Here is a 12,295-nt window from a genome sequence, read left to right as displayed (position 1 = left end):
CTCTACAAAACTCACTTCATCAAACACTGTAGGTCTTCATTTTCTGGGAGCTGTAGAAACTGGACAGATGGAAGAGTTGGATCAAGAGGAGCCTTATGAAGTTCAACAAGGGCAAGTGCAGACTCCTACAGCAGAGGAGGAATAATTGCATGCATCAGTACAAGTTAGGGGATGATCTGCAGGAAAGAAGCTCTGCCAAGAAGAATTGATGTGTCCTGGAGGCCAAGAGGTTGGTCTTGAGCCAACAGAGTGTCCTGCTGGCCAAGGTGGCTAATGGTATCATGGGGTGCATTAAATAAAGTGTGGCCAGCAGGTAGAGGGAGGTTCTTCTCATCTTCTCTGCCCCAGGGTGAGGCCAAATCTGGAGTACTGTGTCTAGTTCTGGGCTCCTACAATTCTGGAAGGTATATTAAGAACTGGGAAACTTATTAAAATGAAAAATAGGAAGGACAGGGTTAAACTGTTGGCATGAAACTGTTGCAGAGTTGTAGAGCAATATTTAAACTAGAAACTGGGGGAAAATTGATAAACTAACACCTGGTTTCTAGCTCAAAGCATGAAGGCAGATGTAGTCTTTTCAGAGGAGCACTGAATGCTAGCTAGGAAGGCACATCATAATGCATAGGGAAGACAAATCGGACTGCCTCAGAGCACATATCAGTGTGTGGAAGATAGGACAGAATTTACAAGGGCTTTGTATCAACTTAAAAAGCAACTGGAAGAATTAGAATGTTTGGTATCAAACCACAGTCCTAGAATAACATACTTCAGAGACCTGGTGGTAAAAGTGTGTGTGTGTATAAACACATACATATAGTCTCTCTCACACACACACCCCCCATTATGACACTGTTGTCAGGCTACTGACTTAGAAATGTCATACCATATATAGGTAATAAAATAGCACCATGTATGAAGGATAACATAGACCTTTGTGCTGTTGTATCCTGTGCTCCTGTAATAATAGATTTAATCCTTGAGAACTGTGATACTGACCTCTGATCAAGATAGTGATAGCAATCAGGAAGTGAGATAAGAGAAACTGCAATGTTCAGGCAGTGGTAGTGAGAGATCTGATGAGACTAAGTTTTCCAATGGCATACACAGTGACTTCCTGGAACAAATAATAGATCTCACAGTTAATAACCCAGTCAAGAGCAGCAGCTTGCTCAGTACGCGGATACCTGTAGAAGAAAGATTCATGGGACAATAACTTGTTAAAAGCAAGAACAATAAAATAGGTTTAATATTGTTGCAAGAGTGGACAATCAAAGTGAAATTGAGATAATCAGTTTCAAAGAAGGAGCAGTAAATGAAGGTAATTAGAATAAATAATGGAAGAATCTGAATAGCAAGACAACAACAGGCAGCCTGCAGACTGTTAAATATTCTATTAGGTATCTAGTTAAACATGTGCCACAACTCAAAAAGAAGTAAAGAAACTCACGTAGATCAAAGTTACAAAAGCATCTTAGGGAGTTCTGTGTTTAAATGCTGGCAAGGGGAACAGAAACATTCATAGAACATCACAAGTCAACTGTGAATATAAGAGGGCTAGAAAAGTAATGTGAAGATAATGTTCAGGTTGGTAACAGCATTGTAGTACCAAATTATTAACGCAACAAGAGCAGGGAAGCAAGGAGGGAACTGATGAGAGAGCTGGTGACCAAGGTTTAATTTAAGAAGGGGATAACCACTGTTAAGACTGTGACATAGAGAATGAGTTCTCTGTATCAGATAAGTCAGAAGAGCTACTTCATTCAAGCACCTTCTGTGTATTAGCTTTAAATAAATAAGCTAGATGTGGTAACTTCTCAGGACCAAATTGCATTTATCAAAGATCTCTGAAAGAAATCAAATGTGAGGCTGCAAAACTACTGACCGAAGTGCCTTCACCCATCAGTACAGATTGCCAGTGTGCCAGAGGATGACAGATCACAGCATAGCTCCCATCTGTAGAAAGGAATCTAGAGGGAAGCCTCAGTGCTGTGAACCTGTGGAAATTTCAAGTCCCAATAGGATGGTCAAGTCTGTAATAAAGAGTAAGTTAGTTTACTGAGGGTAAAAAAAAAAAAAAAAAAAAAAAAAAAGTCAGCTGAGATTTGTGGGACTGCTTACAGTTTCACAAAGCTTCTACGGGGCTAGAATGGTATTAGAGAAGCATGTGGTTAAAAGCCCCTAGGCGAGGCTTTAATAAAGAATCTAATCTGAAATTGGAGAAAATGTCCTTTTCATGAATTGAAAACCAATTAAAGGATATCAAGTACGAGATAGGGCTTCCTATACTCACATCTCTTGATAGAAAAAGCAAAAGCTTGGAACAGATATCACTTGAATTCATCAACAAATGGCACATGCAGTGCAGCCTTCCAACTCATAGATTTGGATATTCAAGTGCTGTGCTGATGGGGTGAAAACTCTTAAATAACCTCTCAAAACTTGATGAATCCACAAAAAGGTGACAAATGAGCATCGATACATGTACAAGAAAGTGACTCATATCTTATTTGTTCATGTAACTCAGGAAAGGTGCCTATCTCACATTGTGGTCAAATAAACGCTGTGGGAAAAAATACAAAATTTAGCAGAATCCAAATACACAGAATAATGTATTTAGATCTCAAGAACATCAGTTATGAGAACACATGCAAACAGATTTTAAAATACATATAGAGAAAATTGTCATTAACAACTTGAAGATGTTTTTCCTTATATGATGGCATCAGAAAAATCTTAGAATCCTCTCACAATGCTAATGCACAACATTTTATGAAGTGGTAGAATTCATTCTTTTGTTTCTATTATATTCAGAAGAAGCTGATAACTCAATTCCTGTCCTACATCATAGGTAATCATTTCCAGCACTATGAATTTATCACCTTAACTGCAGCATTCACAGTAGTCTGGGGACTGGTTGTGGTTTGATTTAAAGAACAAACTACAGCACTGAGAAACAACACAGCTGTACTATGGGCAATAAGAACTGCACATCTACACACAGCAGGCAGCATGGAATCCTTCATTTCTTACGCTTGCTCTGCTGCATACTACTTGGCACATACTCTCCTTCTCTACCCCCCCAGGTTTAACTACTTTCCTACAGACCTTGACCTTAGGAAGCGGTTTCAAAAGCATTTGCTCCTTTTTTTTTTTTTTTTATCATTTTTGTTTGCCTACAGCTTCTCCCTTCTGTCAGTTCTTTTTTTTGTATCAAAGTCTTTCACGTTTTTACATGGATCAAACTCAATTCCAAGGAAACACATCATACATTTGTTCTGTTGTACTTGGATAATAAAACTAGATGTTGATAGAACTGGAATAACATGTTGTCATTAAAGGGACTGTTTAAATGCAAATATAAGATGCATAAATCTGAAGGTGGGGAAAGGCATGCAGTATCTTTTAAAGTACTGAGATTCTAAATGAGCAAGAGTATGGTACTAAAAATCTTGATGTCATTTTGTATTAGTTGACATTTGCAGCCATAACCACCTAGAAACATATTAAAAAAGAAAATCCGTAATTGAGGACTGAAGCAAAGATTTATAGCAGCAAAGCCAAGCTACTGAAGTTCCAAAGGTTGGTGAAAATATTCACCAGTTTATTTCCAATAAAATTCAACTTGGGATCCTCTTCAGAACAGCCCAATAAAACTCTGTCAACAATTGTGTGACATTAATAAGGCTTGGTGTCCTGTTAAGGATCAAGAGCAGACCTCCATATAGATGCAGGTGTCTGGTCAGGCATATGCACATGCAGACTCGGGAGACAGCCCCTGAATGATTTAAGATGCCTTAAAACAAGTTAGAAACTTTGGCAGTTATTCTTGTCATTCCTTATAACCCACACAAAGCTAAGTATGATTTTGCTCTTTATGTCTGATAGTACTGAATAACTAGATGAGAAATAAGATTATAGGTTATTCTCTCTTAAAAAAAAAAGTGTTCTTTCATACTCTTATAATAATGAGCTGAAGATTTTATGCATTTGTTGAGGGGTTTGGTTTTTTTTTTTCTTCTTTTCTTAAACCCTCCCTCTATTTCTCTCTCCTAGGATAACTTCAACCCTACATCCATCTGTCCCCCCTGCCAGTTAGTTATGGTATTATACAAGACATAGATAAAATTAGTACACAAAACAAAATCTTTTTCCTTGTGCACTGCAGTAAATTTGTGATGTGGAAAGCATCTTTCCATATTTTCAAAAGAGGTTTTTATTATGCGCTTGCACAGATCTGTACATTTCATTTGAGATTAATAACTTTCGTATGCACCAGTTTATATATCGGTCCCTCTAAACTACTTGAATTACATAGGGAATATTTATCTGGTTTGTATTTAGCCCATCTGTCTTGCATTTTAAAAACAATTTAGAAGTGTGAACAGTAAAGAAAAAAATCTCAGAAGTTCCCGAGTTAGAAAGATTTGTTTCATATTCTAGTACTTACACTTCTCCTTTAGGATTCTTACTCTTTAAAGAGAAAAAAAAACAACAAACAAAGCCTCAATGTAAGGCATTTTGTGTGTGTGCCTGAAGCATTCCTTAGTAAAGAAAAAACACACCAAACAAAAAAAGGAACACATGAATGCATCCAGGCTGCAGTGCACACAATTCCACAGTTATTTTGTTTATGTTCTGGTAGCATTTGCAAGAGTCTTATTTTCTAGGTTTAATGATAGAGATCAGGAAGCTTTGTATTACATATAGAGGAGAGATGTTTAAGTTCAATTCAGTTATAGTTTATCTTGTAATGGAACGTATTTTTACTAGCAGTGGATTCTTTTTGCAGAATGAAGGTAAACATAACAGTTTACATCTTGTGTGAAAAATATTTCCACTGGTCAAAGCTAGTAGAAGTGTTTTTTAATACTAGAGAGAGCTTTTCCTTTTCCCAGTGGGGACATATTAATTACACAGCTTCAGATACAGCATTTCTCATGTTTTAAAATTGTTGCCAGATCAGGCAAATCTCAAGGGGACAAGAAAATTAGTCTGAAGTGCCTACTTACATCATTATCTAAATGCCATATTATTTTATAGCAAGATGTTATGCATCCCCAAGACCTCACTCCCCATACAGACTCCTGCTGGGAGAAACCTGAAGTCTCCTTGGCATCTTAGGGATGCTTTGAGCACATGTCCTCTAGCATACAAGTTCTGGTCACTCATATCATGGTGGACATGTCTATTTAAAAATAGATTTGTGTGTGTCACAGACACACAAACACATACAAATGCTACCACTCATGATCTGCAGAAGTATATTACTTAACAACAGTACAATCAGGTGCTACAACCCAAGAACTACTGAGATGCAGTGTAAATGTTCAGATTTTACTTTATTTTTCTTTTCACTTCCTCACCAGAAATTACTTCCATAAAGCAACTCCGAATAAGATACAACTCTTTCCTTAGATAGAAGGGGACATCTGAATGTCCCTAACGTCTCCGTTTATTGCAAAAACTAAGTTGTATAACAACCTAGAAACACATTTTGATCACTAATCTCTCTTCAACACTAGCATATAATAAAAGTGTGTGATATATAACCAGTGCATTGTATGCCAAAGTGTCACACTAGTCTCGTTTTCTCCTTAAAAATCCACATTTTGTGGACATTCTTTCAGCTTCTTTTCTTGCTAAATCTTTGGTATATTGAAAATCCTCAAAACATCCTGTTTCTCTAAGAGGCTCTATACTGATACTAGCATACAAGTAGTACCACTTCTCTCTCTGAAGAGAGATTGTACTTTGACTGTCATTCATGTTGAGGAACACCTGAAGTGCATTAAAAAAACTGATTTCTAGGTTACTTGTCCTCCAAACACCACTTAAGTTTGATTCATTTCAGGAAAGCACATTTTACTGTCATTACAGGCTTAAGTGAATATTTATCATCCCTTTGAGGAAGGGAGTTCCCTTTCTACAGGTCTCAGTTTTTGTGACACTTAAATCAGCAGGACTGAATGGTGCTCTAGTGCGTCACATACTAATAAAGACAAAATATTGGACAAGATAATGATAAATGAAGATGTAGACTAGAATGCCTTGATACAAATAAACTAGCTTTTTCAGCACTGCTTGTAGGTGGGGTGAAACAAGAATCAGTACTCTTAGAAGTCTAAAGAGAAAGATATTGATCAATGTTTAGATTTAGGATATTGTTATGTACTTGGTTATAGATGAAAGAAAGCTACAAAATGTATTCTCAATACATATTAGACTCTCAGTTATCACACTAAGACTGCATTTTATTAACAAGTGCATTCATACAGTCTTTGCTGGCTTCCACATGTGTCATACTTCCTAAACTAGTGGTTGTCTTTTGAAGAAATGATGGAATTAAGCTTTACGCTTCCCTAAACGTTTTTTGTATGACATGTTCTGTGTTCATGGCTCATTACTTAAACCTATGTTATTACAGTCAGTAGTATTCAGTGGTATTCAGTTCAGTAATAGAAAAATCTGCTCCTGATATAACTGAAAGCAGAAAGCCATCTTGGCTGTAAGGAGCTGTTGGCATTCAGCGCTCGGTGCTGTAACATGCACAAAGTACCTAACTTCTGTAGTATTCAAAGATAGAAAACGCACACAAAGTATTTGCATGATGCTGATTAAAGGAAATGGCTAGGAACACTTCATTCAAGCCAACGATCCCTAAGAGATCCCCCAAGGAGAGGAAACTGCAGGTGATCTGAGCTTAACAAAACAACTATTTTCAGTGTTACTGCCTTCATGAAGGGAAAGTTTATCCATTTCTATATACCATAAAAGAAACAGTATCTGATGTTATCTAGTGGAGAAGGCAACCAGCTTTCTAAAACAATTAATTCTGATCACCAAAGCAGAAAATGTAGTTGTCTTTCTTAATTGTAGTCAGCATAATGTTTGCTACATATGCCATCATCACCTCTCTGCTGGATTAAATGCAAATATTACAACTGAGATATTTCATCAGTTGATACAAGATGCCAGGTCACACCACTTACACAACCTAGCAGTGGTAAACAAAACAGTTTGCTCTACTCAACCCCGGTTTGTTATTAGATCTACAGTCAATCTCCAAACCAATTCTGCTAAATAACTTTAGAAGCAGAAGAACCACAATTTAAGTGGTTGCTCTTGACATTGAAATTTTAGGAACACCAAAAGAAATAGCTGTACAGAGTCTTAATTTTAGTTCTGAGAGAATTTGACTGCAATTAAATCAAAACTCATTAATAAGCACACCTCATTCTTTTTACAGACAGCATTTTTCTTCAAGAAATAGCTTGGCAGTTGCTGTGACCCTTCAGTTCAGCACCAAATACCTCATCAGATACAGAGGCCAAAAATTATACAGAGATACAGACGTTCTAAGTCTTGAGTCTGTGAAGATGTACACACAGTCAAATCTAAGTACAGTGATCTGGTGAGCTTAAGAGGAGTAGCTGCATACTCTGAGCAATTAAGGAAGGTTTTTAGATGTATCTAAACAATCGCAGGAAACAATCACATCTTGAAAGGTAATGTTCACAAATACAGGATTACTGTTTTCTGATTAGTTTTATTTTGTAAAAACAAGTACTCAATCTTTAAGATAAACCTCTTCACCTCATACCCCTAATTTGTATATCAGTAGTACCATAGTACTGCCTTGTGAAATCCAATGCAGTCCGTAACATTGGAAATTGATTTACATTTTATTGTGTTTCTTTTTAAGTATAGTTATGTAAGAAGGTTAACCATCTGTTATTCTTACTAACGTGTTTTTTTCTTGAATTACTATACTCTTCTTAGTACGCAGTCAGCTTTATTTTACTTGATCTCGACCAACATCACAGGATTTAGCAAGTCATGCAGAAAACATTACTTACACCCTATAATAGCTCATTCCTTAAGCAGTACATTGCTCTTAATTGCATAAAACATGTATACCATTCATCTATTTAGCCTCAAGAAAACAAATTAAAAATAAATCTGATTACTGTTTGAAAAGAAAAAAAGAAATAACAAAACAGTACTACACAATTAGTCATGTCCTCTAGCTAGAGGATATAGGATTAATCTCGCTCATGGATCTGATGCATAGTCTTCCATGTAATTAGGATTACAACTTTATAAGATACAAATTAATAAATAATCCTCGCTTATAAAAGCAACAATTACGTTTTACATGAATCTTATGTGAAGTAGTTGCCTTCCTACTTAGGAATAATTGATTGGTTACCAATTTGCTCAGTCGGGTAGATCTCTGGGCTGGGTTCTTACTCACTTATGCTTCCAAAGGACAAAGGACACACATTTATGCTGACTATCAGAATGAGATTCAAAATCCTAATAAAAAATGATATTGCAAGAACAAGAGTTCATAGTATTTCTGATAAAGAAATTAAATGAAACTTAAAAGTCTCATATTTAAAAGTAACTTTCAACACAGTACACATGGAATTTAAAACCAAAGCAGAACAGGCTCATGAAACAGAAAATACAGTGCATTTCACATTAGAAATGCAAGATATGAGTCCCTGCTATTTCCACCAAGAAATGATAGTTTTCTTGAATTTAATTTAAAGTTCAAAATTCAATTTTTTTGAAGTTAGCTGGAATGTGAATGAATAAAAGTGTATAGGTCAAAATGTAAAGTACAAAGAACCAGTGAGCCTTTATACTGTTCTTCCCCTCTATCTGCATGTAGTTTTACTGGATATTATGACAGATGATACAGGTTGCTTGCTAAGTTTACTCTATAGCCATATCTACCTTCTCTACCAAATCTGTATCAAGACAGTAGGACAGTTTTTCTCATAACCAGACACAACCCTGTGGTGAAGACACATCCTCCAGGGCAGCTGCACCTTCTCCACCAGCACAGGCATCTTACAGTCAGGCAGTAGGCCTGGGACAGACCAAGCAAGTCAGTACCTCCTGCATAGACAGATTTACATTACTCTAAGCAGTAGAACAATCCAATCCACATCTAAAATAAGAGGGGACACCACATAGATTTCTGCAATCCAAGGCCTAGGAGGGTACTAGGAAGAAACATCATCTATGTAACAAGGACACTGCAGGCATTAAATAACTCATGTTTTGTTCCACTTTATGCAATTAATCTGCATTCATCCTCTGAGTACCTTAATAAAACTCATCCTTTAAAGATTGCAGTTATCCTAAGTTCAATAAAAAGATAACTGAAATTGAGCTGTTGCTATCTCTGATCAACCCCAGAAAATCCCATCTCAGATAGACACAGGGTTTGAAATGACATCACACTTCACAGCTCTCAGGAAGATGTACAAGTTTCCTCTCTATCTGTTTCCAGCACAACACAAAGAGCACCAAGTCCATGAAGCATATACTGAGTGCTTTGACACACAGAAAGCTGAGTGACTAGTGAGGCTTACATGCATATCCACACAAGAACAATTTTCACAATGCAATGAGCCAGTGCAATGCCAGGGACACTGTGCTCTAGCCCCAGAAAGGAGCCTCCTAACACAGCAATCCACCACACCACAGCCATATGCTACTATTGCTCACAGAATCTATACCTGCATACCCTTCAAGTCTTCCTTACCCTCTGCAAGGCTCCAGCTGCACTCTTTTTGCCCTGCCTCTTCGTGTTTTTTTTTTTATCCTCACCAGCTGATCCTGCTGCCAGGTGCCCTGCTTCGTTCATGAGGTTAACCCTTGTCTCTCACAGCACATTTGGTCAAAATTAGCAGTGGCTACTTTATGTTTTAAACACTTTCTCTAAAACATGCATGTTAATACAATGTAATCAGTAATTAGTAAAAAAAATAGATTTATTTTGTTATCTAATTTTAAGTTTCTATTAAATACAAAATGAAGCATGGTTCTGGAATTCAAAACACAGAAGCCTTGAATCAAGAAGATTATAACAGTGAAAGACATCACTTGCACTTCCTTTCTTTCTGTTTCTTCCTTTCTTTTATTCTTTTTTTGATTGACATCACTGTACTTACTAATATATCTGAGCTATTGCTGGAGTCTCTTGCAAAGGGTGCGTTCATTAAATTTTAAAGCTTGGGTGTGCAGTGAGTGACTGCCTGTGAAATGAAAGCTCTGTTCTAGTGAGATTCAAAGCTGAATACAAGCTCAAAGGAAAATTGCTTCTCTTGTCAAATCTTTCTGAAAACTTTGAGCAGATTTCTGCTTAATCATCTTCAAATTCACTTGACTCCTAAACTAGAGATGCTTTTTTGTAGCAAAAGCAAGATTGTTTTGTATTATTGCTGAACTCAGGTACTGCTTGCACGTTGATTGTTAATAACTGAATGCCTTCACATAATCCTTCACATAAGACAATCTTAAAAGTTAAATGTTCCCGTAACTCCAGGGAAAAAAAAAAGTAATCTACATATATAAATAAACATGACTTTCCCATTTTTTTCAGGCTGTGGCTATGCACATCTAGTTAGAAAACACATTTCACAGGCTTGTTGGAAAAGTATTATGTAAAGTAATTTATCACTAAACATACCAAGCTTTTTACATCTTTGAACTAATTCCCTCTGATCTAATAGGGAATGTTTAATTAAGAATAATCTTTCCTAACTGTACAATCAATGAATATACAGATGATATAGTTGTACAATCAATGAATATACAGATGATATAGTATATTCAGGAGTTTGGCTAATGTAATTATTATACTAGAGTAGGAAAAAAGGACACTCACACTATCCTGGACTTGCATAATAGACTCCAGTGAAGCAGATCTCCAAAAGAGATCCTTCCCCACTGGCAGTCAGCTCTTAAATGGGTCTAGGAGAGGTGGAGCCAGGCTCCACCCCTTCCTGCAGCACAGGTGAATTGCCTTCACCTGTGCTCCCATGGCTGACTCATTGCTTGCCTCAGGTGATTAATCAGGGGTTCAGGCTGTGATTCAGCAGTGCCATACACTAACTAAAAGGAAAGGATCACAAAAGAGAAGATTAATGGTCATCCCTCACACATAGGCTGCTCTCTGACAAAGTCTGCAGATTTTTCAATGTGAATCTATTTGATGAACTTACTGTCCACCTTTACTGCTCTTGCCCAATGTCATATGGGTGCAGTCCATCAAAGTAACTGTTCATGAAGAGTAGTGTTGTACTGGTGCTTGCTGCCAGGGTGAGAAATGAAGCTATACTGCTGGACAACACTGTGGTTGAAAGCTTTTTTTTCTTCCCCTGAAGGTAAGTAAGAAACAAAGTAAGAAAAAAAAAGTTACAATACTAAGAAATGCTGCTGCCCTCACACCTCCTGTTGTTAATCTCTTTCTACCTTTCCTAAATCAAAGAAAAACCAGAATGTTTGTGGTAATAAGAACAGAAGTGCAAGTTCAGCTGCTGAGAGCGCTGAGTCAGTAGTTGACATTCTGCAGTTACACTGCTCTCAGCAGGGTATCCAGGTGGACATCTCCTGTCTACCACAAAAGCACTTAACAGAATCCCTGCAGGGACCCATCGCAAACTTTGGTGGCCACACTAATTGGTACTCACTCATTCTGCCCTCATACTGCTTCTTCTTAACCAAGGGCACACAATTCACATCTTACATCCTACAAATGGCATTGATACTCATTGTATGTAGCTTAGAGAAGGGCAGACCATGAAGATATCCAAATGACAAAAACAAAATCAGAGTTCTTTCTATGAACATCAAGAAAATTAATGAAAAACCACAGCTATGGTTTGCCCAAATAATCAGTAAAATGTGATGACCAAGGAAAATATCAAAATTTGAGCCCACTGAGAACTACTGATCAGCAGAATCAATAAAATAAACAAATTAAATGAATGAAATAGAATAGAATAGAATGGAATAGAGAAATGACTAAATTAAACTAACCCAAAGAAATGCAAACCATTCCATATTAAATATAATAAACTAACTGGTAGACTGTATTCAGTTTATGTAAGAATTATACCATTTCTACTGAATTCAGTGTTGCTGTTTCTCACTAGTGTCTAACAAGTATAAAAGGGTAATAGAATTGTTATAATTATTCACAATAATATGGAAAAAGAAACACATTTGCAAAATTTGACGATAAAATAGAATTAGATATTGTGTAAATATCTATTGAATTTCACTGAAAGTTGTAAAAAGATTTTGATTGTTCATGTGATTTTATAAGATTTAATGTTTGATAATTGTTTTTGATTGATTACATGTGCTATACATTTATAAAATGTATATACATTTATTACTGTAAGGAATTGTCTTCCTTCTCCCCTTCTGTATGCTGTTCAATTAATAGTGAAAACTGAGTAGTTTGAAGGTTCATAAAATCTGATTCTAAAAA

General features: G+C 36.5%; 1 long non-coding RNA gene across 4 annotated transcripts in view; it reads right to left on the bottom strand.

Annotated features, from left to right (window-relative positions):
- The window catches only part of LOC109367349 (uncharacterized), a 68,843-nt gene that overhangs the window by 35,824 nt on the left and 20,724 nt on the right, over positions 1 to 12,295 (bottom strand). For 2 of the 4 annotated variants that reach the window (XR_014883138.1, XR_014883139.1), the window contains exon 3: positions 11,022 to 11,177. This is a non-coding gene — a long non-coding RNA (uncharacterized LOC109367349). Of the gene's footprint in view, positions 1 to 7,772; positions 11,178 to 12,295 lie in introns of those variants that run through there. The other 2 variants (XR_014883140.1, XR_014883137.1) reach the window with 1 other exon arrangement.

The sequence above is a fragment of the Meleagris gallopavo genome, chromosome 4 (assembly GCF_905368555.1).
Source record: "Meleagris gallopavo chromosome 4, MGAL_WU_HG_1.1, whole genome shotgun sequence".
Lineage (NCBI taxonomy): Eukaryota > Metazoa > Chordata > Aves > Galliformes > Phasianidae > Meleagris > Meleagris gallopavo.
Note: the sequence above shows the minus strand (reverse complement) of the source record. Positions and strands in the feature narration are given on the sequence as shown.